The sequence below is a fragment of the Sceloporus occidentalis genome, unplaced genomic scaffold (genome assembly GCF_023333645.1).
Source record: "Sceloporus occidentalis isolate IW3139 unplaced genomic scaffold, rSceOcc1.0.p SCAF_1, whole genome shotgun sequence".
Classification (NCBI taxonomy): domain Eukaryota; kingdom Metazoa; phylum Chordata; class Lepidosauria; order Squamata; family Phrynosomatidae; genus Sceloporus; species Sceloporus occidentalis.
The window spans coordinates 113,587,753-113,615,365 of NW_028316981.1; positions in this window are offsets into that span (position 1 = coordinate 113,587,753).

Consider the following 27,613-nt stretch of genomic DNA (forward strand, 5'->3'; position numbering starts at 1 on the left):
GGAGAATACTTTAAAAAGAGCCCATATTGAACATTTCATGATTATAGCTTTGCTTTGGTTTCGTAAAGGGACTAAACAGCTGCACACTTTATAAGAGCTAATCTAAATACCTGCTTCTCGTATGTGAGTATAGGGAGATATTTATATTATCTATCCAGCTTTTCTCTAACCGTTGGGCTGAATGCTCCCTGCAGCTTTGCTGACTCAAAATAATGACTTGTAGGGGAGCTCTAATGACAGAACAAGGGGCAATTATAGACCCAGCATGAGGCCTGGAATAACTGTGTGATGTATTTTGTGCAGTTGATTGACCTCGTGTTCAAGTTCATTTGTGCTTCACTGGCATAGATATAGCCTGTGCCTCAGGGTATATGGCTTGTTAATTTCAATATAAGAAGACAGAGAAGATTAGATCAGATCAGGCTGCTCCCAGAAAAACAAAAGCAGCAGCACTGCAAAGAGGATAAGTGAAAGCAAGGTGCGTGGGTGGCAGCAAAAGAAATCTTTGAATGGCTTCAAAGGACAGAGCACAAGGTTATTATAACAGCAGAGATCGTCTTATCACTGATCTTGGCATATCAAAAACCAGAGGAGGTAGCATTGTTCTTTTTCTTTACATATTCAGAGCATCTGGGTTTTTTCTTCTTCATGAACTTTTAAAAGTCAAGATAAATAATTTCTTGAAAACTTCATTCCATGGGTCTGAACAAAACTATCTGAGTCACTCCCAGTTTCCCACTTATTTTTCTGTATGTGATACACATTTCTGGCATGAGGATTAAGAAGGGTAGTTTCCCACTTTTGGGTTATTTTTCTTTATGCTATATAAATTAATCACAGGAGGAGTAAAAGGGATAGTTTGGGGTTGGGAAATTTGGAGGGTTGGAGTTTTGGAACATGTTTTCTCCAACTTTGAAATCCTATACACTTGTCCCTCAACATTTGCAGCTTTGTTTTTTGTTTGTTTGTTTGTATTTTGCAGATTTGATTACTCACAGATTTGATTAATATTTTCTCTCTAGGAATATTTAGGTCCTCCAGAACAACTCTATGGTCAACTTTAACCAAAGGTTTCACTGAAGGACCTAGAGATTCTTAGAGAGAACACTTCAGTAGGCATTTGTACCTCCTCCGGTGCAATTCTATGACCAATGTCTGGCAGATGTTGACCACAGAGTTGCACTGGAGGACCTAGAGGTGTTCCCTCGGGTAAAAATATAGGAGCTTACCACACAGTCCCCAGGGATGGGATCGGGGCATGACGAAAGGGAGCAAGATGGGAACAGAATGGGTGCTATCACCCATTTTATTGCACATTGGAATGCCGCTGATGCCGCTGGAACTTCCCATTCCGTTCCTGATCTGTCCCATAGGAGGCGATTCTCAGAAACTGTTCAGAAGTGTTCCTGAAAATCATCTCCTTTGGGACAGATCAGGAATGGCATGGGAACTTCCAGCAATGGTGGCAGCATTCTGGCATGCGATAAAATGGGTGATAGCACCCATTCTGTTCCCATCCCACTCCCTTTCGTCATGCCCTGATCCCGTCCCTGGGGGCTGTGCAGTAAGCTTAATAGTGTTTTTATTTGTGGTTTTTCAACATTCATGGGGGTCCTGTGCCCCTAACTCCAACGAACGTGGAGGGACAAGTGTACAATTTTTGCTAACAGACACACAAGAAAAACATTGTATGCCACTAGTCACTGAACAACCGAATAGAAACATTTTTTTTTATTTTTTATTTTTTGAAAATGGCTATGGTTCCTTCAAAATCACAAGTTGATTGTGACCCAAAGCTTACACTATCAAACACATGAAGGGACAGCACACCACTGCTGCAGCAGTAACAACACTCCATCACTCTGTAATACACTTCCCAGTATTTTTTATTCAAAACTACACATTAACATCTCAAGAAACAGTAGGCAGCAGCAGACTTTTATTGTTTTAATTTATTTAAGGTCTCATGGCTTCCCTGGGAGGCTTAATTTCAAAAATAAGAAAACTCCAGAATCTACTTCACCATTCACTGACAAATGTTAGATTAGATCATGATTTTTGTTTTTGTAAGTATGCTTTACATTTTTATTATTTTTATTATGTTTAGAATGTTATACACATAATGATGCTTTCCTAGGAACAACCTATGATTGTTGAGAGACTGATGGGTTTATCAAAACATTCTTTCTGGGGATGGCTGTACTTCATATTCCTTGTCGAATTTGTCATGTGGAATTTGTCTATTGGTCTTCGTTATATAGGGTTGTGGTGATTTTGTCTAGCAGTAATTTCTCTGTGTAACTTCGCATTCATCAGTGAGCAATGTGGATGATTTGAAAGCATTATGGTGATTTTTTCATCTGTTCTATATATGGAACTTTTCCACATAGACTTGATTTCAAACTATAGTGACCGTCATCTCTCGTTGATCCAATCTGAACTTCTGCATGTAAGGTGAATTAAATATTTCAAATTTTACATGTGAGCTCACATTTATCAACGGGCACATGGTGAGTTGTAGACCTATACTATTTTCATGCTCACCAGAGCTAGATTTAGTGATACATTTGGTGCAATTGTTTCAGCACCCTTAGCGGCTAGGGGCCCAGTGTTGAAAGAAAAAGGTGCATCTTGCTGCTGCTGCTGCTGCTTCCCCATTCAATTCTCAAGTCTCTGAGTGTTTCTGTTGTCATCAACATTTTGTACGTAACTTCAGTAAAAATGCCTGGGATCAGGCTGCTACTGTCACTAAAGTTACAGGGATGAAAATGGGCTCATATTTGGATTTTTTTGTACTGCTATCTGTTGTACTTTGTATTTTATCAATTTATTTCATTTCTGCATCATGACTCCTAGAAAATTAGTCCCTATTTTTTGTACATCTCCAGGGTCCCAAACATGTTGTTCAATGTATAATGCCTAAAGTTGTATTTCTTCATGGAAATATAGAAATAAATATAGAAATATATAGAGAAATATATATTAAAATATAGAAATATATACAGAAATATATTTTCCCCAGTTGCTAGTTCCAAACTGATGTGGATGCAGCATACGTGTTGCATGCAGAAGTTCCTAATTTCAAAGTGTGGTACCTCCAATGAAAAATATAAGGTAACATGCATTGTCAAAGTTCTCTTCCAGAGAGCATCTGCAAGTAAGTGTAGGAAAAGCTAAACTAGATGACCAGGTACTCTGACCTGATACATTATGTCTTGATATCATCATACCATTTGACAAAATTTCTCATGATATGCATGTATACCAGTATCAAAATATGGTTAAGAGCATGTTACAGTAATCTATCTGATATTATTACCAGTGCATGGAGAATCAGATTACCTTGATGACCATAGAACATCAGAAATGGTCACATATCACAGTAGTCATTTGGCCCTCCCACAACACACACAAACAACATCCTATCTACAAGCCTGCTCCTTCTAGGCAGGTGCTTCTTCATCCAGAAAAGGTTGACTACTCAGTTTCTTACTTTGAGAAACACTGATCCATAGCACCTCTGTGGATGATCTATGAAAGGTTGGTTTAATTGGGTTTAGTGGAAGTTGCTCAGAACTGACTTCAACTGGAAGTCATTGCTGTAACCAGTGATGGCTGTTGGGTTCCATTGCATAATGCAGTGAACCTGCTTTGGATTTTATTTCAGACTTTGAAGACATATCTAAGTTGGTGAAGTCATTTTGGAATAGAATTCAGAATCTTTGATTGTTCCTTTAAGATCTGGAAGAAAACTCAGAGCATATTTATCCCAAACATACAAGCCACCAGCTATCACTTGCTGGAATCTGTGTTAGTTTAATAATATCTGTCAATCCATCTGGCAATTCTGCAAGTGATATTGTTACAGATATCTTGCATACAAACACAGCCACAAAGTATGCTGGGACTGGACTGGTTAAGATGGTTGAAAGAACATACATTACACTTTGAGTGTTCAACACTGGCAGCTGATCTTAGACCCATCTGATAAATTTCAGTGATGCTCTGATGTTTAGAAAAGTTATCTTTTCACTTGTGTTATATCCCAATTACACAGATAAATTCAACAATGCAGCACTCTGGAACCAGCTTTCTTTTTATCCCTGTCATGAGAATGTCAGCAAGACTATTTCTTTTGTTGTAAAAGGTCAACTGCTGATTACCATCTGTATTTGAAACAAAATAGTTTAATGGAACATATCCTGAAGATATGGTTATCTTAACAATAATAATAATACTGATGCTCTAATCTGACATATGCTGTACTGTTATACATAGACTGACCTTTCTTCCAGTTAATGAGGATAAGATCTCAGTATGTACAACTTTGATTTACCATGTACATGAGTCAACAGTGACAAGATAAAGTGGGGGAAAGGCCTTTGTGGGTTTTAAGTCTGCCATTTATTTGCTTCACTGCATGCATTTTGACTGGTCAGGTTCGTCTAGCAAGCTGCAATCCTAATGAGACCTTTTCCGCAAAGTTTTGGAAAGTGTTAAGATGAAAAATGTACAGAAATATGATTTTTGTTGCTCTATAATATACAAGATGTTATAGAATTGAGTAGCATACACAAAATAAAATAAAATAAAACAGACAGTCCTCTTTCCTAAGGGGCTTAATATTTTAATTTGACAGCAGAGGGAATAGTACAGAAAGCTTGTAAAAGAGAAAGGGGGGGGGGGGGAGGAGAAAAGAGAAAAACATGAATAATACAGAACACCCTGCCACCCCACCCCCCAAAATCCCATGTATATAGTGTTATTTAAGCCGGGCAGTAAGTTTTAGTCCAATTTCTTTTCTGAGCTCAGTGGCATGGGAGTTATAGTAACTACACTCTATCCTACAGCATAGGGATTTTAATAGACAGCTTTGGTTACATGATTAGAGGAGCCAATACATGGTTCCTATCCATGGGAAGATGGGATTTTTGAAATCTATGTTAATTCTAGAATGAAGAAGCTGTTGATTGGGATCCCTCTGTCTTTGCCTCATGTCAGAACCAGTCCTACACAATTATACAAGAAGTAGCTCTAAAGAAGAGTAGTGGTAGCCTCCTGGATTTCCTTTGTGAATTTTCCAGCTGTTCCCTTCTGCTGAAGGAGAGAGTCCTGTATGTCGTCTCCTGACAATTCTGTGTCATCTTGTGGAGGATGTGATGTCATCATCAATGTTCAGGACTCAACTTGTAGTCCAGCCAGCCTCTGTATATGTCTTTGGTAGAAGACATGAGTGATACCATTGTGGCTTCCAAATGCCTCTTCACACAGATGATATTGGAGCAATGTCTAAGGAAAAGAGCATGGTTAAACATGGAGAATGATGCACTCCTCTGGGCATGGGGGAGGAAAATTGTCAAAACTCTCTCAAATGAGTCAGATAATGATGCCCTTGGCTACCATGCTCCAGGCTCTCTCACATAGCAGAGTGTTTGTTGTGACATGGCCACTGCTTATTAGATAGGTTAGAAACATTGCAAAACTAAGCTCTGGCTGCAAATTCTGCAGAATATAGTGAAATGCATTAAAAAGTAGCATTCAGGCCTGCCAGTGACTATGTAGACAAGAGGGACCTGTAGCCAATCTAAACCCCTGAAGAGCATCCTAGCTGCTTGAATAACATGTTCTGTAGCTTTAAATAGTAGCTATGAGGAGGAAAGGTCAACTGTGATACTGAGAAGAAGGATCTGTTAGAAATCCTCCCCAACAACATCCCTCTGAAGTTGCTATATATTCCATACAATAAAACACATCAGTTGCAAATGTTTGTACTATATTGTACAATGCACACATTTTGTGTATTTAAGAATACACCTAAACATAAATGTGCAAAGAAACTTCAGTATGAAATAACCAAAAAGTTCTAAGACCATTTCTTTTCTTCTTACACAGATATGTGCATAGTCCATAATCCTTGAAAAACACAAGGTGTTTTGCACTGAAAATTCTTTGCTTGCCAATTACTTTCTCATATAAAAATCTCTTTTTTTTCCCCTGCAGGTATGTGCAATGCTCTTTAACATTAGAACAGCTACGAGTAATGCCTAACTACACTGTATTGTAAGTGACTTTCATGGGAGTAATAACATTAATGCAAATGGCAAATAACAGAAAGTACAATCTCGGCTCATTTTGTGAATTACAGCTTGTGGCATAATAAAAAGGAAATCAGCGGCTCTCCAAGATTTAAAAAGAAAGATCATGTCGTTGGCGGAAAAGGTGAGAAATTATGTTGACAAAGGCTAAGTAGGGTACATTCCAAAGTCAATTAGGACCCTGGTTTTATTTCTTTTACAAGTGACACCATGAAATTAAAAGTAAACCTTACCAGCAATGAGGTTTCAAACACTTGGGGAAACTCGTTGCAATTGCAGATATGAAGTGTGTGGGAGATTCAACAAGTTCGTTTTCATATTCCCTGCTTTCTATGTTTACTGATGCAGAATAATAAAATTAGCCAGGGTTAGAGTTGTGCGAATCTGAAATTCTCCACTATGAAAACAACACACTCTAATGCTGCCCATATTGTGCAGCTACACATCATCGTCTTCTATAGCTTCTTAGATTGTATGCCATAGGCAGATTTACTCTTATCTATTTCTTGTTTGTATATACAGCGTTGTGCAAATCTACAGCGCTATATAAATAATAATAATAATAATAATAATAATAATAATAATAATACTTCTCATATTTTGTTGAATAGACAGTTCCAGAATCTTCAGTAAAATTCTGCCTGTTTATTTTGCAGGTTGCATGAATCTTACATACATACTTAGAGCAGTAGTGTCACTGGGGGGCCAGGCCACACCAGGTGACACTCCAGAAGGGGGGTAACACCCAGTTGGTCCCCATTCGCTGCGGGCACTACTTCAGCCCACACTGACACTCTTTGGGCCTGCACGCACACTCCTTGGGCTCACACAGGCACTCTAGGGGCTCACACAGGTGTTCCTCAGGCCCGCAAGGGTGGCATTCCAGTCAACACTAGTGCTCCTCTGGCCCACCCAGGCACTTTAGAGGCTGCATGGGCACTCCTCAGATCCGTGTGGGTGCCTCTAGGACCCACATGGGTGCTCCTCCAGCCCCAGAACCTTGGCATCGGAAATCCTCCCCCCCCACACTGGGTGTTACCCTGTGCGGGACCATCAAGGACTTAAGAGTTTATTACTGACTAGCCAAAATAGCTAAGGGCTAGTTAAACTGACACTAGGCTGATGAAGCTGTGCTGAGTCCAAAACCTTTTCAGGCTAGGGACGATGGGAATCTTTTAGGACTACCTTCACCCTGGCCTAACTGAATGATAGCATTGCAGCTGAGTCCCTGGACTGGAAGTTCTGTTTATACAGAAAAAATGTGTCTAATATAATCCTAATCTACTCTCAGAAGTTTGAGTAAGGACTGCATTGTTAATCTCAGAGATCTTCTGCTCCAACTCTTACTCCAATGCCGGTGCTGCCATGCAGCTATCTGCCTCTTGCCCTGACTCTTCCCTTCTGTATTTGTCAGTTTTCCTGTAAAATATAACTATCTCTTAAAGAGGTATCATCACACTAGAGACAGAAACAAGGGAGGTGCCAGTAACAATTAGCCATTTTTAGCAACAGACAGATAAAAATATCCCATAACTGGGCTATAAAGTTCTTTTGGAGGTAAGTGAGGGAAATGGGATGAGAATGTCTCTCTCATCTCTATGGGAATTTTATGAGAGATGAGAGAGACATTGCCTTCCCATTTCCTTCTTTCACCTCTGGAAGAGCTCTGTTAATTCAAGGATGGGTTCAAAAGAAAAACAGTCTGCTAAATATCTGCTTTGGGGCAAGGGATGGAATACAAATAGCAGGGAGAAACTATTGACTTCCTACTCTGCTTTGGGCTCCCAGAAACATTTGGCTTGCAATTTGAAAACAGAAGGAATACATAGAGTTTCTCTTATCCAACATCCCACTGTCTCATCTGTCAGATAAACTCTTGATCTGACCTAGAAGAGGTCTATGGGTTTAATCAACTTTATGAGTATCATTACAATATTACACTGGGTGATTCAGTGGCTTGGATATAGTGTTTTATTGATAAGAAAGGAAATGTTCCCAAAGTCTGTAGAAGGCTTCTGAACTATAGAGCTTTTCCATGGGCAAAATGAGGGAGATAACCTTCCTTGACTCTTTCATCCTCTGCAGTTCCTCATATGTCCAAAAGGTTGGGGGTTCCTTCAAAACAGCAGGGAAATGATGCTACAGGCAGCATGGGCAGGAGAAATCAGTAAAGATCAATTGTTCCTCCCCTGTTTGTTTTGCCAGAAGCATTCCAAGTAGAACTTGAGATAATGTTCCCAGTGACTTGCTTCTAAAAAACAAAAACAAAAAACCATTTGAAAAAGATAAGAATTATATAGACACCAGTGCATCTTATTGCAGCCCCTATGTAACATGTTTATATACTGGCTCCATACAACATCTGGTGCAGAGACAGTGCATGCACGCATGCATGCACACACAGAAAATAATCAAAAAGCATAATTAAAATTAAAATTAGGAAAGGGGAAAATGAAAATAAAAATAATGGTTAAAAGCTGTCCTGTGCTTGCTTGACTGAGTTTATTTGTTGTTTCTGAGGATGACTGAAAGAGCACCAAAGTGGCAGGAGATAATAACAGGGAAGCAAGCTCCAAGATGCTTTATAGATTCCTAGCAAAACATCTTTAGTGATATGATTTTAAAGAGTTTCTCTCAGGCACATTGTTCAATTGCTGTGAGGAATAGAAAGCAGGCTCTGTGAGAATGACAGATGGCATCCAAGGTGACTTGTCTTACAAACAGGTAAGCATTCGTTCATTTGTAAATGGCAGTCATTTATCAGGATCTCTGCAGCAGGGCACCATGATGGCAGAAATAAAAATTTAAGGAAAGACACTTTATTTCTTTTGCCCCTCAGCGAAGCTGGGCCTTTTAGTGCTTCATTTAAAATCATCAGTACCTCTCTCTGTGTGTTTGTGTGTGCATGTGCTGGGAGGCTGTCATCTTTTGCATTTTATAAGATTTTAGGTTTAGAAAAAAGAAGGAATATCTCCTTCCAGACAGACAGAAGTGTAGAAATAGCTAATCTTCTCAATCTCTCTTTCTCTCTTCCTCTCTCTCTCTCTCAACCAGCAGGAATGTTAAGAGGGGTATTAGTGCTGGTGGCATAAATGTGCCATTGCAAGTGGCTATTTGCAGTCCTTCCCAGAAAAGCCTAATGGTTGCATCAGATGTTCATGACAGCCAAATTCCTAGAGAGCCCTGCAAGTGACATCAAGTAAGTGACGGGCAATTCAGTTAAAGGTTAACAGTTGCCATGTTCTTACAATGACAGAAAGTCCCAATGGCAGTGCAAAACAGACAGAATTTCACTCTGACAGGAGGTCTCAGATTGGAGGGGTTAGTGCACATATGAAGACAGCCCAGGGGCACAAGCGGAAGGAAGCTGCTCTGCAGCATGGACAGATAAATGACATGCTTCTGCATCACCATTAGAATCTCATCCTTTCTCAGCACCCAGCTGTATTTCATAGAGTTTCCTATAACCTGAGGCTTTGCCCTAGAAATGCACTCTATGTTCCATCAAAACTGAAATGGAAACCAGAAGCTCTTAACAACCTTTTAAATTGTTTAATGCTGTTTTGCTATCTGTATCCTATCCTGAGACCTTCTGTTATGAGCAAGAATATATATTTTTCTTGTTATGTGCCTACAAGTCAACTCCAGCTTATAAAGGCCCTATCCTAGGATTTTCTTGGCAAGATTTATTCAAAAGTGGTTTGCTATTGCCTTCCTCTTAGGCTGACAGAGCATAACTTACTTAATATCATAGAATCAGAATTGGAAGAGACCACAAGGGCTATTCAGTCCAATCTCCTGCCATGCAGGGAGATATAATCTAAGCTTCCCTGACAAATGGCCATCCAGTCTGTGTTTAGAAACTTCCAAAGAAGGAGACTCCACCACCTTCCAAGGGAGCATGTTCCACTGTCAAACAGATCTTCCTGTCAGAAGGTTCTTCCTAATGCTGAGATAGAATGTCTTTTCCTGTAGTTTGAATCCATTGCTCCGGGTCCTATTCTCTGGAGCTGCAGAAAACAAACTTGTTCCGTCTTCAGTAAGAAATCCTTGCAAATGTTTAAACAGGGCTGTTACCTCTTAACCTTCTCTTCTTCAGATTAAACATACCTCACTTTCTAAGCCTCTCCGCTAAGAGCATGGTTTCCAAACCTTTCACCTTCTTAATTGACCTCCTCTTGACATACTGCAGCTTGTCAACACCTTTCTTGAATTGTTGCTGACAGAACTAGACACAGTACTCCTGGTGATATCTGACAAAAGCAGAATTGTGCTATTACTTTTCTCGATCTAGATACTTACAGATGCAGTCTAGAATCGCATTGGCTTTTTAGCTGCTGCACCACTGTTGACTCATGTTCTGCAACTGATCTACTAAAACCTCTAGATTCCTTTCACATGTACTGTTGTCAAGCCAGGTGTCACCCATCCTATATCTGGGCATTTCTTTCTTTTTTTTCTGCCTAAGTGTGGTACCTTTTTTAAAACTGGCCTTGTATGTATATATACTGTAGAAACCTAGATGGCTGAAGACTGAGAACTGACTTTATTATATGCTATTAATTCTATGAAGACACCACTACAAAAATATTCTTATTTCTACTCTCTCTTCCACTATGCCAGCTTCAGGGCCTTAATCTAGGAAAATAAATCCAAAATACAGCATCCAGACTATAACAGTACAAATGCAGTGGCTTGACTGCTGCACATGTACCCATGTGGACAGGGCTTTCTATTCAAATACTTGAGGCATACTAGTGTTTAAAATGGGATGTGCTACATATTGTTGCCCCAGTGAAACATAATATCAGTGTTTCAGCATCCTGTGTATGTATGCCTGTAAGGAATTTTGTGACTTTGGCAGTAGTGCATCTCAGGCAAATTAGAGTTTTAAAAAATCACATTGTTACCTAAAGAAAGGTGGGGGACTGGGAGGAGGTGTAACAGTGAACAGTGACCAAATTATCAATGGGGAATTTAATTAGCTCAAGGTCACGAGAGGAGGCCTGTTACTACACTTCAGATGGGATCGCCCCTTTGATCTATATACCAGGAACTAGAAATCCAGAAATGAGGCAGAAGCTCTAAGTGCAATCAATGTCTCTTTTATTGGAAACAAGGATTCAAACATACAGGCACATACGCTCATACATTCATACAAGACTCAGGAAATAACGTAGTAAATGTGGGATAGATATTAGGCTTTCTAATGGAAATACTCACCTGACATAGAAGTTCTATCTTAGTGTGTCCAATTTGTGTGTGTGGGTTTGCAGGTCTGGTTTAGCAGACAAGTAAGAGAGAGAGACTGACTTTAAACTGACATAGCTGTTGGCTGCCAGCAGCAGAGAGAGGCTAGCAGCAGTGAATGGCTGGCCGCAGTGAATGGCTGGCCCCCTCCCTAAATTTAGGAGACCTTTTTAAGGGTTTAACAGGGTCTCTAGACAAAGGGTAATCAAAGGAAACTGTTTGAAGTGTATTTCACATCTTAACCAAATGTTTTGATCTAACCCAAATGTTTCTGCCAGAGTAGGGACCCAAATGGCTACACAAATGCCATTCCTTTGATTCAAATGGTTCCCCCTCAATCACAAAGAGAGACACTTCCTTAAGACATTTGATAGCATCTTTCCTGATAGCACTTAGCAGCTCCTTGCATTATCTCATCAAAGCTGGGAAAGGAAATTCGTTTACATATCAAAACGCATGGCTTCCCTTGTTTCAGTGGGAACCTGTTCTTTTCAGATCACATGCTAGGGCCATATTGCTACTCAAGTCAAGATGCACTTTTGATATCAAGATGCAGGCCAGAGATTATCATTTAGGTATATTAAAAAGGTGTAGATCAATGTCTATCAGAGGTTCCCACAAAGTATGTCAGTGTTACTTTAAACGTTGGAGAAATTGGCTTTGCAAAAGGCTGGGTAATATTTAGGATCATTGGCACTTGTGTATACTGGTAATAACTGAAGTGAACTCCAGGTTAGGGTGAATTAAGAGGTTTTTATTTAGAAAATGCAGAGTGTAATCACACACATGATAGCAATTTACATGGATGCAGCATTCAGATTTAACTGAAATGGAAATATGGAAATTAATTGGAAACATTTACCAGTCTGAAGGTTAGACCAGTGGCTCAGACTGAGGTCTGAGCATGACACAGAACATACACAGCCTGGGACAACTATATGTGTACTGTGTGAGGAGAAGCTAGATTTTTGAGGCCAATATTTATACCCAAAAATTAACCTCCGGGGATGAGTTATCTTGCACAGTAACAAAAGCTTGATGTTTTTTCTCAAGAGTTGACAATGGGATTCTGGGCTGGTTGATGGCTTTAATTTTAATGTGACAAAAATAGTGATTGTATCAGGACAACCCCAGGGTAAAGGGACAGGGAAGTTGGCAGGAAGCACAGCAGGGGGTAAGCAGAGAGAATCAGCTTATTGCTTCAGTGCCATGAGACCTCCTTTGTCTCTTAGTGCAAGAGGAAATACAGAGGACTTGATGGAAGGAAGTGACAATTAGTACACACATTTAGCCTTGATTGAGTTATTATCTGGATCATCCACATGCCTCAGGTCTTCATTCTATTTTTTCCTGGGGATCCTTCCTAGTGTTCCTAAAGTTCATTGTGACCTCTCAAGATCATGATGGCTCCAGATATGAAATAGGAAAATATGGGACTTTAAGTCTAGTGTGGAGAGTGCAGGGTGTGCTAACAGCATCCACACAGAAATAAAAGGGAAATTTTTATTGAACACACGAGGATCTTTTAGGGATAGTAAATCCTATGGTAGATCATCATAAATGGCAAGCAGTACATGAGAAATACAAATAATTATCTAAGAGAACACAGCTGTTTTAAACAGGGAAATTCTAAAGTAAATGAGCAAACTCTCAAGGTCAAGAGGACTGGACATAAACTGCCTAAAATTTAGAGGTTGCTAAGAGAAGATGGGGAAAAGAGAGAAGCAGAGGTTCAAAAAGTAGAGTTAGCACAACACTTTGCTTAAATCACACACATAAACAAGGTGGGGGCAGGAAGGTGGAGCAGCAAATGAATAAAGAAAATACACATTGAAAGACAGAATTTACTAGAGGTGTAAAAGGTCACCTCTCCTTGGTCTCATTTGATATTCTTGTGTAGAAGCTAGGAAGCATTACAAGAAAAGGAACACAAGCAAACCAAAGTCCTCAAACTAAGAGCTAAGCCCAAGTGTTTTCTGGCCAAATATCCAGATTTTGGGGAGAATCTGAAAGAGTGATTTCAGCTTGAAATGAGCACAGCCTAGGCTTATGGAGTGATTCAGTAGAAGACTCTGCTCTGAGCTGATGGTTCATGCTTCAAGTGACATGCATCTCACTGTCAACCCCCAGAACAATATACTTTTTGAACTGGAGGTCTTTTTAAAGGACCTGAGATGAGAAAAGAAGCCAGAGATCAGGAAATCTCTCCAAAACAAAAGGAAATTTTCAGACAAAAGAATATTCGTGTGGACTTCCTGGGACACATTACACTGTACTTTGTTTGATAAATAACAGCAAAGTCTTGGACAAACATTCACTGAAGAAGGCATCACAAATTTGGCCTGACCCACTTGGTGGATTAGAAATTATGATTCTATGTTGATTATCCAATTTTTCCTCTATTCCTGTTGTTTCCATCTCTAACCAATCTAATTCCCCTTTCTCTATGATTCCATCTATAATATATCTTATTTGGTTTGCATTATAGTACAATTTTAAATTTGGGAGACCCAAACCTCCTTCTTTTTGGGGTTTATACCAATATCTTTTATTAATCCTTGCTTTTTTATTCCCATTACAATAATTATTCACTAATACTTGCCAATTTTTAATTTCAACCTCTGATATTTGTATTGGCAACATCCTAAACAAAAAATTAATCTTAGGCAGAATTTTCATTTTTATTAATGCGATTCTACCGAACCATGATAATTTTATATTTTTATATTCTTCTAATTTCCTTTTAATTTCTATTCTTAATTTTTTATAGTTCTGATCCTCTAATTTGTGTAGATTTTTTGTAATTTTTATTCCTAAATATTTAATTGTATCTTTTACCTTTATATCTATCTTTCCATCCTTTACAAATTCCTGTTCTTCCGTTTTTGGATAATTGAACAACATTAGCTCTGATTTATTCCAATTAACTCTTAGTCCTGTCATTTGTCCAAAGATTCTATGTTGATTATCAAAGGCCCCATACAGACAGGCCAAAATAAAACTGCTTCAGGTCACTTTGGAGATATGTTGTTTAAATGATGCATGCGTCCTAAGAGGCTGGAAGCCATGCCGAAGGACTGGAGTGTGGCTTTGACATGGCTTCTGGACGCTTAGGACGCATGCATCATTTGAACAGCATACCGCCAAAGTGATCCGAAGCAGCTTTATTTTGGCCTGTCTGTATGGGCCCAAAGAGAGGAGTGTGGAGCTGATGAAGATTGTCTCAAAGGTGAGCCTTCAAATCATTGTCATTTCTTGCTAAAGGTAGACAGATTTATAATTGGTTAACAAACTAAACTCAAAGTTGCTCACCAATGGTTCCTCTTCATCCTTGAGAGAAATCACTAGCAAGCTGCCACAGGATTCTGCCCTGGTCTCAGTACTATTCAACATCTTTATCAGTGACTCGGATGAAGGAACAGAGGGAATGACACCAAAATCAGGAGAGGAATTCACTACCCAGGGGACAGGATCAGAATTTGAAATGAGTTTTACAGATTAGAAAGATAGGCCAAAATTAACAAAATGAATTTCAACAATGAGAAATGGAAGGTACTACGTTTAGGCAGGTTGGTGACACCTAGCTTGGCAATTGTATTTGTGAAAGAGACATAGACTTAGCAGTCCACAAGCTGAACACGAGTGTGGTGAGGCAGTTTAAAAAGCCAATGTGATTCCAGGCTGCATTAACGGGAATATGGTGTGAAGGGAAATAATAGTAGTTGTTAATCACCTTCAAGCTGATCTCGACTTATGGTGACCCTGGGGATGAGACATCTCCAGGAGTCCCAATCCTCAACAGCTCTGTCCAGGTCGTGCAAATTCATATCCATGATCTCCTTAATAGAGTCCATCCATCTAGCATGTGATGCTCCTCTCTTTCTCTTGCCCTCAACCTTTCCCAGCTTTATTATTTTTTCCAGTGAGTCAGGCCTTTTCATAATGTGGCCAAAGTATGACAGCCTCAGTTTAGTAGTCTTGGGCCCTTTATAGACGGGCACCCTACATGGAGGGTGGCGCAGCCATATTCCATACGAACTACGGTTGCCCGGAGGCATCTCTTTCAGACGCCCCCAACCATTGTACATACAGTGTATGTACAAAATGGAGGCGCCCATTCTACATGGGCATCACCATTAGGACGTCACGGCCGCACCGCCTCCAAACGCCCTTTCCGCAGTGCAGGAAGAAGCTCCATTTTGGAGTTCCTTCTGGGTTTTGTGTCGCTGGTGCAGCCTGTACATGGCTGCGCCAGCGACAGAAAGGAGAAAGGGGTCAAGTGGCCCCTTTCTCCATTTCCCTGCGGCTGTCAGGGTGTCCTTGGGGCTTGAAGCTCCAAGGACACCCCTTTCCAGGGCGCGGGGAAGTGGCCTTTTGCCACTTCCTCGTGGCCTGAAAAAGCAGTGGATCGGGGCCTCAGGGCTGCCACTGTGGCAGCTGAGGCCCTGATCCATTGGGGAAAGGGACGGGCACACTAAACCCCACACTAAAAAAACGCACCACATTCAAGAACCCAGTCTGTAAACCGCCTTGGCTTCCTGGGAAATTCAAGGCTTGATGAGTTCTAGGATTCATTTGTTTGTCTTTTTTGCTGTCCATGGTATCCTTGGCACTCTTCTCCAGCACCACTTCATAAAAGAATTTGTTATCTGCTTTCCTCACTGTCCAACTCATATTTCTGTACATGGTAATAGGAGTATCATGGCTTTTAGGATTCTGACTTTTTCATGCTCAGTTGTATATCTTTGCTCTTTAGAATCTTTGCTAGTTCTTTCATAGTTGCCCTCCCTATTCCTAGTCTTCTGATTTCTTGTCTGCAGTACCTGTTTTGATCAATGTTTGATCCAAGATATGAGACTTCTTCATACTATTTGAATTTCCTCATTGCCAAGATTGAATTCGTGTGGACCCTCCGTGGTCATTATTTTTATTTTCTTTATGTTCAGCACTAAGCCTGCCTTTGCACTTTCTTTCTTGATCTTCCTTAGTAGTTGTTCTAGGCCTGTAATGTTTTCTGCTAGTATTATGTTGTCATCTTCATATCTTAGATTCTTGATCTTACTTCCTCCTATTTTTACTCCTCCTCCTCCTCCTCCTCCTTCTGTGTCCAAACCTATACTTCATATAATATGTTTTGCATATAAGCTGAACAAATAAGGTGAAAGGATGCAGCCTTCCCTGGCCCTTTTGCCAATTGGGAATCATTCTCTTTCTCTATGTTCTGTTCTGACAGTAGCCTCTTGTCCCAAGGATTATCAGATACATTAGTACTCCACTGTCTTTAAGGGCATTCCGTAGTGTTTCCTGATCTATATAGTCAAAGGCCTTGCTCTTGTCTATAAAACACATGCTGATTTTCTTTTGGAATGTCTTGGTGCATTTCATTAGCCATAGTATGTTTGCAATGTGCTCCCTAGTGCCTCTTCCTTTGCTGAACCCCACTTGGACAGCTGAGATTTTTCTCTCCATGTATGGCTGGAGTCTTTCTTGCAGAATTTTGAGTATAGTTTTACTTGCATTGGAGATCAGTGCTATGATCCGATAGTTGCTACAGTCTTTTATGTCTCCTTTTCTTGTGGATGGGGATATATATTGATTGTTTTTGATGGTATTTATCACATGGAGGTTTCTGCAGCTCTGATCCAAAGCCACTGTGGGTCCAACAATGCAAATTCACGTGATAACGTGATGTATTATCTCACGTGATTGCTTTCTATGGGGGGTCGTTCCGAGGCACATGCACAGTGAATCTGAAGTGACTCCTCGTTTTGGTGAATTTGGTAACAAGCGAATTCACAAAAATTGCTTCTATGCTCACTTCGATTTCACTCCAAATTGGTCTGGTGTGGAATGCAACTTTGCTTCTGTCCTGGTACACCCAAGGTCCCACATTTCCCATGATGCTGTGCTTCAGTTTTGCCCCGTTTGCTTCCAGTGCTCCTTCAAGGGCACATTTGAATGTAGCTGACAAGGATGAAGGGAATGAAACAGGAGGCTGGGGGGAGAGTAGGGAGCAACAGAGGGGGCCATCGGAGGCTGGGGGGAACAACAAACTCCAACTCCCAGACTTCCATAGCCTTGAGCCAAGGAACCCATTTTGCAGTGAAAGAAATTTTTATTAATAGTAATAATAATTCCTTAATAATAATAATAATTTATTATTTTTAAAATAATAATAATAATAATAATAATAATAATAATAATGTTATTAGTTTGCTGAGGCACCAGAGCTCTCTGGCAGAGAAGGCTCAATGTCTCATGACACTACAGTTCCCAAAATTCCATAGCACTGAGCCAGGACAGTTTGCAGGAAGCAGGGGGGGATGTAGGGAAATCTAACACGGAGGACCCAGGACACATTCTTAGGAAGCAAGGGGGCATGGACGGAAGTCTGACAGAGAGGACCCAGGACACATTCTAGAGTAAATTGAATAAAAAAAACAAAATAAAATAGAAGGGAAGAAGAAACATGAAGCTGTCATTCACGTAAGGCTAGCATTCACGTGAAACAGGAACCAGGAGGAGGAGGAGGGTGTCCCAGGTACTTGCCTTCCATCCCTCCCATGGCACAGGAAGCAAGGGGGCATGGAGGGAAATCTGACAAAGAGACCCAGGAGCATGGAGGGAAATCTGACACAGAGGACCCAGGACACATTCTTACGAAGAAAGGGGGCATGGAGGGAAATCTGACAGAGGGGACCCAGGAGCATGGAGGGAAATCTGAATCCAAAGCCCATAGAAACGAGTGCTGGTTAGGATGAAAAAATGGACTCCAAAGCCCATAGAAAGAGTGCTGGATGTTTCAGGGGGGAATGGAGGACTGTCATGGAGGGCATATTTGGATGATGCTGGCAGGGTTTGGGGAGCTGGCAAGGATTTGGATGTTTCAGGGGAAATAAAATAGAAGGGAAGAGGAAACGTTAAGCTGTCATTCATGTGAGGCACCCCGGAAGTGCAAAGATTCACGATGTGTTCAGACTTCCACTGAGCATGTGCAAGGGTGCCAATTCGAATCATTGAATCCACATGGTATGTACCGGTGTGGTAAAACAATGTGCACTCACTCCGCTTTGACCCTGTAATTACCACAATTTCATTCTTCACGTGTGATAGTTCATCACGTGAATTGCCTTGGATTCGAAGTGACTCTGCTACGGAAGCGCTTCGGTTTAGAGTTCTAGTCTCACATGTGATAAACACCAATCTGATGACCACCATTTTGTTTTCCATATTTGTTGACATATGTTGGTTAGCACTAGGGTCAATTCTGTTGGTGTGGATTATAGCAGTTTGATTGGAATATAATCTGTCTGTGGTAATAGTACTACTCTATTATGGTTTGATCAGACCTTACCTAGTATATTGTGTCACTTTCTGAGCATCACAATTCAAGAAAGATGTTGACAAGTTGGAATGTGTCCAGAGGAATGTGACCAAAATAGTAAAACATCTCCACATCATGCCCTATGAGGAGTGGCTTAGGGAGCTGGATATGTTTAGCCTGGGGAAGACAAAGTTAAGAGGTGACATGATAGCCATGTGTAAATATTTGAAGGGATGTCATATTGAGGAAGGAGCAAGCTTGTCTTCTGCTCCACTAGAGACTGGGACATGGGACAATGGACTCAAACTACAGGAAGAGATTCCATCTCAGCATTACGCAGAACTTCCTGATGGTAATAGCGGTTGGACAGTGGAACATGCTGCCTTGGAGTGTGGTGGCATCTCCTTCTTTGGAGGCTTTTAAACAGAGCCTGTATAGCCATCTGTTGGGAGTGCTTTGATTGTGCCTTCCTGCATGGCAGGGGGTTGGACTCATTGGCCCTTGTGGTCTCTTCCAACTCTTTGATTCTATAAAAACATTGATTATGTTGTAATCTTTTATAAATTTTAGTTAATCACTTCATCAGATACATTCTGTTACAGAGCTCCCTCTAAAAAGCCTATTACTGACTCTATATTGTCCATAACTGGATATAAGCAACAGAACCAGGAATTTAGAACTTCCCCATTCAATCAGTATCAAATGTTTGCATTTGCGATGTTAGATTGTTTTGTGAAATAAAAGGTAAAGAGAAAATGTCGTTTAGAAAAACGCATTATCTCCCCTTTTATTCATTAATAAATATTGAGCAGAAGGTGAAAAATCATGTTTTAGTGCTATTAGTATTTTTTATTTTAATGATAATCATCCAGAAACATATAAAAAGCACCTCTCTTCCCCTCCCTGCCTTGTTATTCTTGAAACATTGAAATTCATATGTCAAAACAATTGCTGATGTACTACAAGGGGTCTACATTATCATCTGCTCCACAGTCTGGCTCTAAGCAATCTTTATCCATAGATTTGCATAACCAAAGATTATGACATCCTTGCCAGGACTTTTGATATGTCTGTCAGCAAGATGTCAGTTGAATCAGCGAGATCCCTTCCTGATCCCCACAAATAGCTGTGAGGCACTGAACCAATCATTTCAGTATGAGAAAAAGTTTGTTTTCAGAGGAAGAAAAATATGCAATGGAAGGGAGGGAGAGAAACCTTTGACAAATTATTCAAAAAATAGAAAACACACATACACACAAAAAAGAAAATGTGCTGCTATTTTTCCTTGGGGGCTCAAGGTGTATGGGGTTTTTCAAAACAATATTTAAAGCCTGTGTGTAACTTGTCAAAGGAGAACACTGATATCTGACCCTTTATATTTTATGATCAACATCCACTGCCTAAAGCAACAGTTTTATATTTTACCAAAAGTACACACTCACACTCACACTCTAAAGGGTTTTTCAATATTGTAATATCAATCCAAACCCCAAATGTAAAAGTCTATTGGTGCATAAAGATAAACACTTTAAAGAAAATTTGGACTTTGGTCCCTTGTAGTAAATGCAGTATATCAGAAATGGGAACTAACAAATTTAAATTAATTAAATTATGAATTAACTTGCATGCTTGGTAACAAAGACAGCCAGTGCAATGTAGTGGTTTGGCTGATGGACTGACTAGGAATCTCTTTGACCTAAACTGAAATGGTATCATTAACAGCTCTCCAGAAATAAATTATTAATTAATTAAATGACCTACAGAACTAAAGGGTCAACAAGGCCTCATTCCCAGTTACAAAAAAAGCAGTTTGCGATCTGAATCGATGGATGGATTCGACAGAGGAGCATGGTTCCCACTACATTTGCCCCAGTCACATTTTCCCCTGCAAAATAACCCACTTGTGATTCACACTGATGAATGAACTGGTTCAAAATGGACCTGCTCTAGCTGGCCAAAGGACAAAATTAAATTGATTCCAATTCGCATCTGGTTCATGGTTGCGCAGAATCGATTTATCCAAAAAGCGCCAAAAAGACGCGGGTTAAATGGGTCTAGCACATAGGCTCCCTCTCCAAATCGCTTCAGTGAATCAAATTCAAATGAGAACCAGGGTCATTTGAACCAGCTCAAACCAATTTGTGATCCACTTTAAAAGGTAGTGGGAATCAGGCCCTAATATCCAATCACCCAGTTGGTTTTTCTCCCCCAAATATAATTTTCTTACATTTTTTTTGCAAATCTATGTAAGACAGTTGTTTTGCTCCTTGGGGTTGAAGAATTACATGGTTTGGATCAGAAATACAAGGGACAGATTGGAAGAGGGTGGTCAGATTTGCAATCAGACAGTGTTCTACATTATACATTTTACAAAACAGTGCTACTCAATGTGGCCCATGGGGTGGTGCTTGTCCATTGGCTGCAGATCCCTGAGGAGTTCTGTGGGGACGGGGGAGAAATAGTTGTAATCAATAGGCATAAATATAGGACTGGTCCCTGACACATTGTAGGGAAAACTCTGCTGACCGCCCATGTTAGATATCTTAAGAACACTGTTGTAGGACTCACATAGCCCTTCAGATGTTGTTGGATAGAAGCTCTCAGGATTCCTCATCATCACTTATGTACTGGCTGGCACTTCAGGAATTTGCATCTAGAAGACCATGTGATTCCCACCCCTGATAATAATTAACAATTTCCTTTATTTCAATTGAATTAGTCTAAGTAAAGCTAGTATTAGTTTAAAACCAGTGTGACTGATTAGCTCATTTAATTCCACATTACTAATCTGGAGTGATCCTACACTTGTTAATAGGCCATTATCAAAAGGAATATGTCTTATAGTTGGCAGTTTCCCCATTTAAAAACCTAAAGCCCCAAATGTCTTAATTGTGGTGTTAAATGACATTAAAATGGGGAGAAAGGGGAATTGTGTGACTTAAAATCTCAAGGTCTAAGGAAGTGCTGGCATCTACAGTTCACTTACACTCTGTTTCCAAAGACCTATGTAAACAGCATCATATCATCAAGTTTATTCTCAATTTGTGGTTCACAAAGAACACTCCTTTCATATCACATGTTGTTCAAGATCTGTCAGAGGGAGAGGATCACCTGTTCAAAGGGAGAAAGCCAACATTTTCACTGGATATGTCCAGCCTTTTGGATCCATCTTAATTTATAAAAGATAAAATGAAAGATTGCATAACCTCCTAGCAGGGTTTCAGCAAAGGATAAAGCAAGAATTTTGGAAGGATTTTAACTCTAGGATGTGATGTGTTAACATGAAGATTCTGAAAACTGGACTGGACTGGACTAGACTGAACTGGACTTGAATTTCACTGGTTCCTTTCCAATGCTGTAATTCTTTAAAGACTTCAGAAATCCAGTATTTTCTGATTCTTGATATCTCTATGCTTACTGAGAACTAATAATCTACATATTTGGTATGTAGTGAATAATGTCTACTGCTATAGGGCCAGCCTAAGATATTTTTTTGGTAAAGGACAAACTGGTGCTCCCATCCTAACTAAAGTCAAAGCTTACTGAGCTGGCAATTAAAACTTACTTCAACATTGATGATGGAATAGTCCAGTGGGACCTTGGTATTTGCTTGGGTTTGGTTCCAGGACCTCCCATGGATGCTCAAGTTTCATTATATACAATTGCATAGTAGAAGGTTGAGGTTTTACTGGCAAAATCAAGGTTTTGCTTTTTGGATTATTATTTTTAATATTTTCAAACCATAGACGAATGAATTTGTGGATGCATAATCCATGGATATGGAAGGTCAGCTTTACCTTCCAACCCACATGTGGCAACAGACTGGGATCCAAAACACATTGCAGAAATAATCCGGTTTGAGACTGCTTTAACTGACCTAGCTAAGTACCAGGGAATCCTGGGAATTGTAATTTATTGTGGCATCAAGCTCTCTGACAGAGGATAAATGTCTCACAAAACTAGAGTTCCCAGAATTCCCTCGCACTGACCCAGGGCAGTTAAAGTGGTCTCAAACTACATTATTAATGCAGCGTGTTTTGGACTAAGATTAGGGGAGGAAGAACTGGTTGGTCACACACACATCTCTGTCCTACAAAGATGGAAGAACTGGCGAATTCAGGAGAAACAACTGAAAGGCTTCCACTGCTGAACCCTCCCCCTAATAGTAGGGGTAGTCCAAAACTGCCATAAGCAAGGAATTAACAATTCTATACAACTATTCCTATTAAAATGGCTGTAGATCTCATAATCTCATGCAAGAATCTCCCTCCTTTATCTTCCTTGACCTTTTTGTGTAACAGGGCCAAGTTAAACATTCTGTCACCCATGCATGTCCCCTGAGTACTATTGTCCCTGACATCCCTCCTGTGACTGAACTGTCAACGTTAAATCCTCCCTAACAATTTGAAAGCTTTTTCACATCAGTGCAAAGGCATCTGACACTATATCATACGTGCAGAGGAAAGACAAAGATGTTTTGACATATATTAAATACCATAACTCAGCCAAAGTTGGGAGGACCCTGCCTGGCCAAAATTGTCAAAAACCTTTGAACAGATGCTGCAGATATTCCAGTTATTACCTCAATTTCACGCCCTATGTATTCACCATGACAGCAAGTTTTGACAGTATGCTCTCCTCTTCTCGGTTCTTTTGTCAGCTATAGACATGAAATAGCTGGGTTACTGCTTAAACAATAGTGATTAGATCTGGTAGAGGAGGAAGTATAGTAGCAATAAAAATTAAAATGCTCCAGTAAGCCTTCAGACTTAGAGCATTTCAGTTCCAGACAATTTTGGTCAATGCCATCATGTGAAGAATACCTGGGAAGTTATTTTTAAGATGAATGAATATAATCATGAGCAATGGTAGGACGAGAATCGCACTAAAGCTTATTACATGTCCAGTTATAGAGAGTTTAACCATGTCATCAGCAATCACCATCGTCATCCATTATTACCTTTATTTATATCCCACCCTTCACAAAGATTCATTGTTCTTAAAGCTAACTTTCCAAGCTCTTCTAGGGAGGAAAGGAGGGAGGGAGAAGGAGGAGATCATCCAAGGATTTAACTGCTGTTGCTTGGGCCTTTTATTCCCGGTATTTGAGTACACTTAGCTTAGAGCGTGTCCCACTAAACTTAATCAAAAATCCACCAAATAGTGATATCTTTATTGGCCAACCAAAATGCTCAATATACATGTTGCAGGCTTTCAAAGCTTCACCAGTTTCTTCATCAGACAAGGTGTTTCAAACCAAACAGGAGGAAAAAAATGAAGATGTTATTCATAGGCCTGCATTTTGTTGTTTCTGTTCTTAGTTAAGATGGTATGGAGGCTGGCCCCTTCTCCTACTGGCCATGTGGCAACTGGGAGATTCTCAAAGTCCAGGAAATCCAACATCCATTTGCATCTCAACAAAGACACTTCCTTTGCAATCCAGTATGTCTCCATCCTTGTGCGGCCCCAGGCCCCTTTGTAGTCTGAAGACACTGGATTTCTCAAGAAGCCTCCATGGTTTTGCATTAGGCAAACTTTAGGTGGTGGTGAGTTAAAACATGCCAATCCACTCCAAATTTAAGAAGAAGAAAAATATTTTACCTTTGTTGGATTGACATGTTTTACCTCAACACCACCTACAGTTTTCCTGATGCAAATGCTGTGCAAATACTTCACAGCTGGCTGCCAAGTGGTCTACATTCTCTTCTAGAAGGTGAGTGTGTAATGACCACCCGCAACAGCTCTGCTAGACTGCTCCCAGCAGATGTAATGCTAGCAGCAAAAACTAATTTATTTGCTGCCCACACTGCCACTGAGTAGGCCTTCAAAGAGGCTCTAGCCTGTGTTCAGTCAAATTCATTCTGAGTCTTCCACCAACATTGCTCTAGTCTCTGTCTCTCTCACTCACTTCATCACCATCAACTCCCTAGACAACCAGGGGACTGGTTTGGCTCCACCCCATAAGAGGGGATGCTCAGGAGTGATCATGTCCACTGCTCTGGCCATTTACCCATTCCAAAGGTCAGCAAGAGCTTCAACATAATCACCTGCTGAGGTGACAGAAAACTCCCCAAGGGCCCTCAGGAATCCATCCGGATCCATCAGACTTCTGGGGCAGACAAGCCTAATAGAGCCCCCACCCCTGCAATGGTTCCAAGTCCCAGTGAGTCTAAACCTGACCAGATAATGATCTGTCATGACAATGGAACTGTGGAGAGTTCCTCTACACCAGGATCATCATCACCCCACCCAACACATAAAACAAGGTCCAGAGTGTGTCCAGCATCATGAATAGGGCCAGTTACCACTTGGGATAGACCCATGATTGTCATGGAGGCTATGAAGTGCTGAGCCACCCCTGAAAGGGCAATCTCAGCTTGGATGTTGAAGTCCTCTAGCCCTACTAGCTGAGGACACACCAACACCAACCCTAAGACCACCCTGGCTAGCTCAGGAAGGGAGACTGTTGAGCAGAGCGGTGAGCAGTACACCAACAGAATCCCATTCTGTCACAGCTACTCACTAAAAACTTGTGGACTGTGTGAGGGGGTCAGGGGGAGGGAATCTCAATAGACCAATGCAACTCCACCTACCCACCTCCCAGGTCTTGCCTGCTGCTGCACAGAGAATCCTGGTGGGCAAAGCTGGGAGAAATTAATCTACCCATCCCCAACTTCATCCAACCAGGTATCTGTAATACATGCCAAGTCAGCTTGTTCTTTCAGGATCAAGTCCTAAATGGCAGCTGTTTTGCCATTCACTAACCTGACATTCAGCAGCAGCATTTTCAACCCATTGGGTCACCAAGGCTATCCAAGCTGTTTGGGGTAGGAGACAATTTGTGGAAAACAAGCACTCTCTTATGGTCCCCTCTTCCTTGATATTTTAATTGTTCCCTCCCTCTGTATCTCCCTCTGCCCTGAATGACTCCAATTGCTACTCCCTGAATCTGTACACCCCCTCCCTCCTCAGGAAAACACATCTTTCCTTTAGGATAACAGGACAGCAACTATTAAAACACAGACAGATGATAAAAGCCAGGATGGTCAATGCAGGTATCTTGTCTCTGTCCAGCAGAAGGATAAGCCTTTGCCCCCTATACCCAATACAGGAGTAAAGTACAGTATAAAGAGCAGTGCCTGCTGAGTCAGGGCTTCAGTCCTGCCAAAAGCCCAGAGCACTGAGGGGAGCAGAGGTCCAAAGCAGCAGCAAACACAGCAGCCTCTTCTTTCCTACAGCAGAGACACTGTGGTCCTCAGTCTCTATGCTGGTTGTTGTATCATTAAAGAAAATTTTTAAAAGAGTAAAAAAAAAAAAAATTAAAAACCCAGAGGCATTTCCTTTCATCACCCCCAGAGCCTCATGCACTCATTCCTTCTCTTCTGCTGAGCTCCAGGTGAACACCATAGCCCATTTCTACAAAAGGCAAACATTTGGGGATCAGTGATGTCACTCCCCCTTAGGGTGTCATCTGGTATGGTCCATATCCCCTGCACACCCCTAATTACACCCCTGATCCCCTGCACATTCAGGGATAGCGGCATCTGATGCAATGGCATTTGTGCCTAGCAATGCATTGGCACAAGAAACTGGGTCAGCTTAAACTGCTGGCTCAGGCAGCATTTCACACTGCAAAGCATCCATTGATCTTTCAGAGTATTTCCCCTCAGTCCAGAGGCTCATAACATCTTGCTTATAAATGACAAATGAAGGGTTAATTCATTTGATCACTAAATTCTGCAGTGAATGTAATTGTTTGAGTTTTACACAATTATGCCCCCATAAAGCATGCTGTACTTCTGCTAACAAGACTGCCATTCATTTTTTGATAAATCCTGCATAGAGGTATTAGGGTCTGTGAACTGACAATTGATTTACCACCTGGAAAATTATTCTTTATTGATTTATATTACATTGAATGGAATACAAGCCTATAGCAGCCCTAATCAGAAAGAAAACACTAAAGTTAGTGTCATTCTTATTTAGCCAGGCAATTATAAGAGAGAATTGCTTTAGTACCTCTAGGTGACTTCTACACATTATTCAATTATGAATTTCATCCATGAATTATAATACATAAAAGAGAGTGAGATTTGGGTAATTAATTTTTGGTAATATGAACAGTGTCATTTGTACAAGCAAGTTTTTTAAATGTCAGTTCAGGGCTCTATAATGCTGCATTATATTTAAAGCAGATTTATTTTAATGGAAGTTCTTGGCTTCTATAGACTGCTAATTTAGTGTGTGTGTATATGTGTGGGTGTGAATAATTTATATGAACTATAGCCATTTCATAATCAAATTCTAATCCAATAATATGATTGAAAATTCACAGTTTCCTTTCCTGCATTTTGTTCTTGGCATGAAGCAAAACAAGATAGTCACAGGAATTTACAGTAAATCCACTGATACTTTCATTTGTACCATCCAATACCCATCAAAGAAACATTAGATGAGATCCTGCATCAGAGGCTTAGCTACAGTCCATCTCCTGATCCAGCCCCTGAAACTAACCTTGAAACCCTGTCGTTAACTCTGGAAAATGGGTCTCTGAGATGCTGACCAGATGGGCACTTCAGAATGACTAACACCCTCCCATTAGCAAGTGGCCCAATGAAGAGATACTTCTCTTCCTCATGTGGTTATTTACTGACACGTGTGGTCACATTATCCTGCAGCACACAGAATTTCATAACCAAGGATGCCTGAATGACTTTTAAGGTGGATTTCAAAGGCAACAGCTATAGACCAGTATCCCATCTACCATTTTTAAGCAAAGTGATCAAGAGGGCTGTTGCCTTTCAGCTCCAGGTTGTCTTGGATGAAACTGATTATCTAGATCCATTTCAAGCCAGCTTCAGGACAGAATATGGAGTTGAGACTGCCATGGTTGCCTTAGCTGATGACCTTTGTCTGTTAGTGCTATTAGACCTCTCAGTGGCTT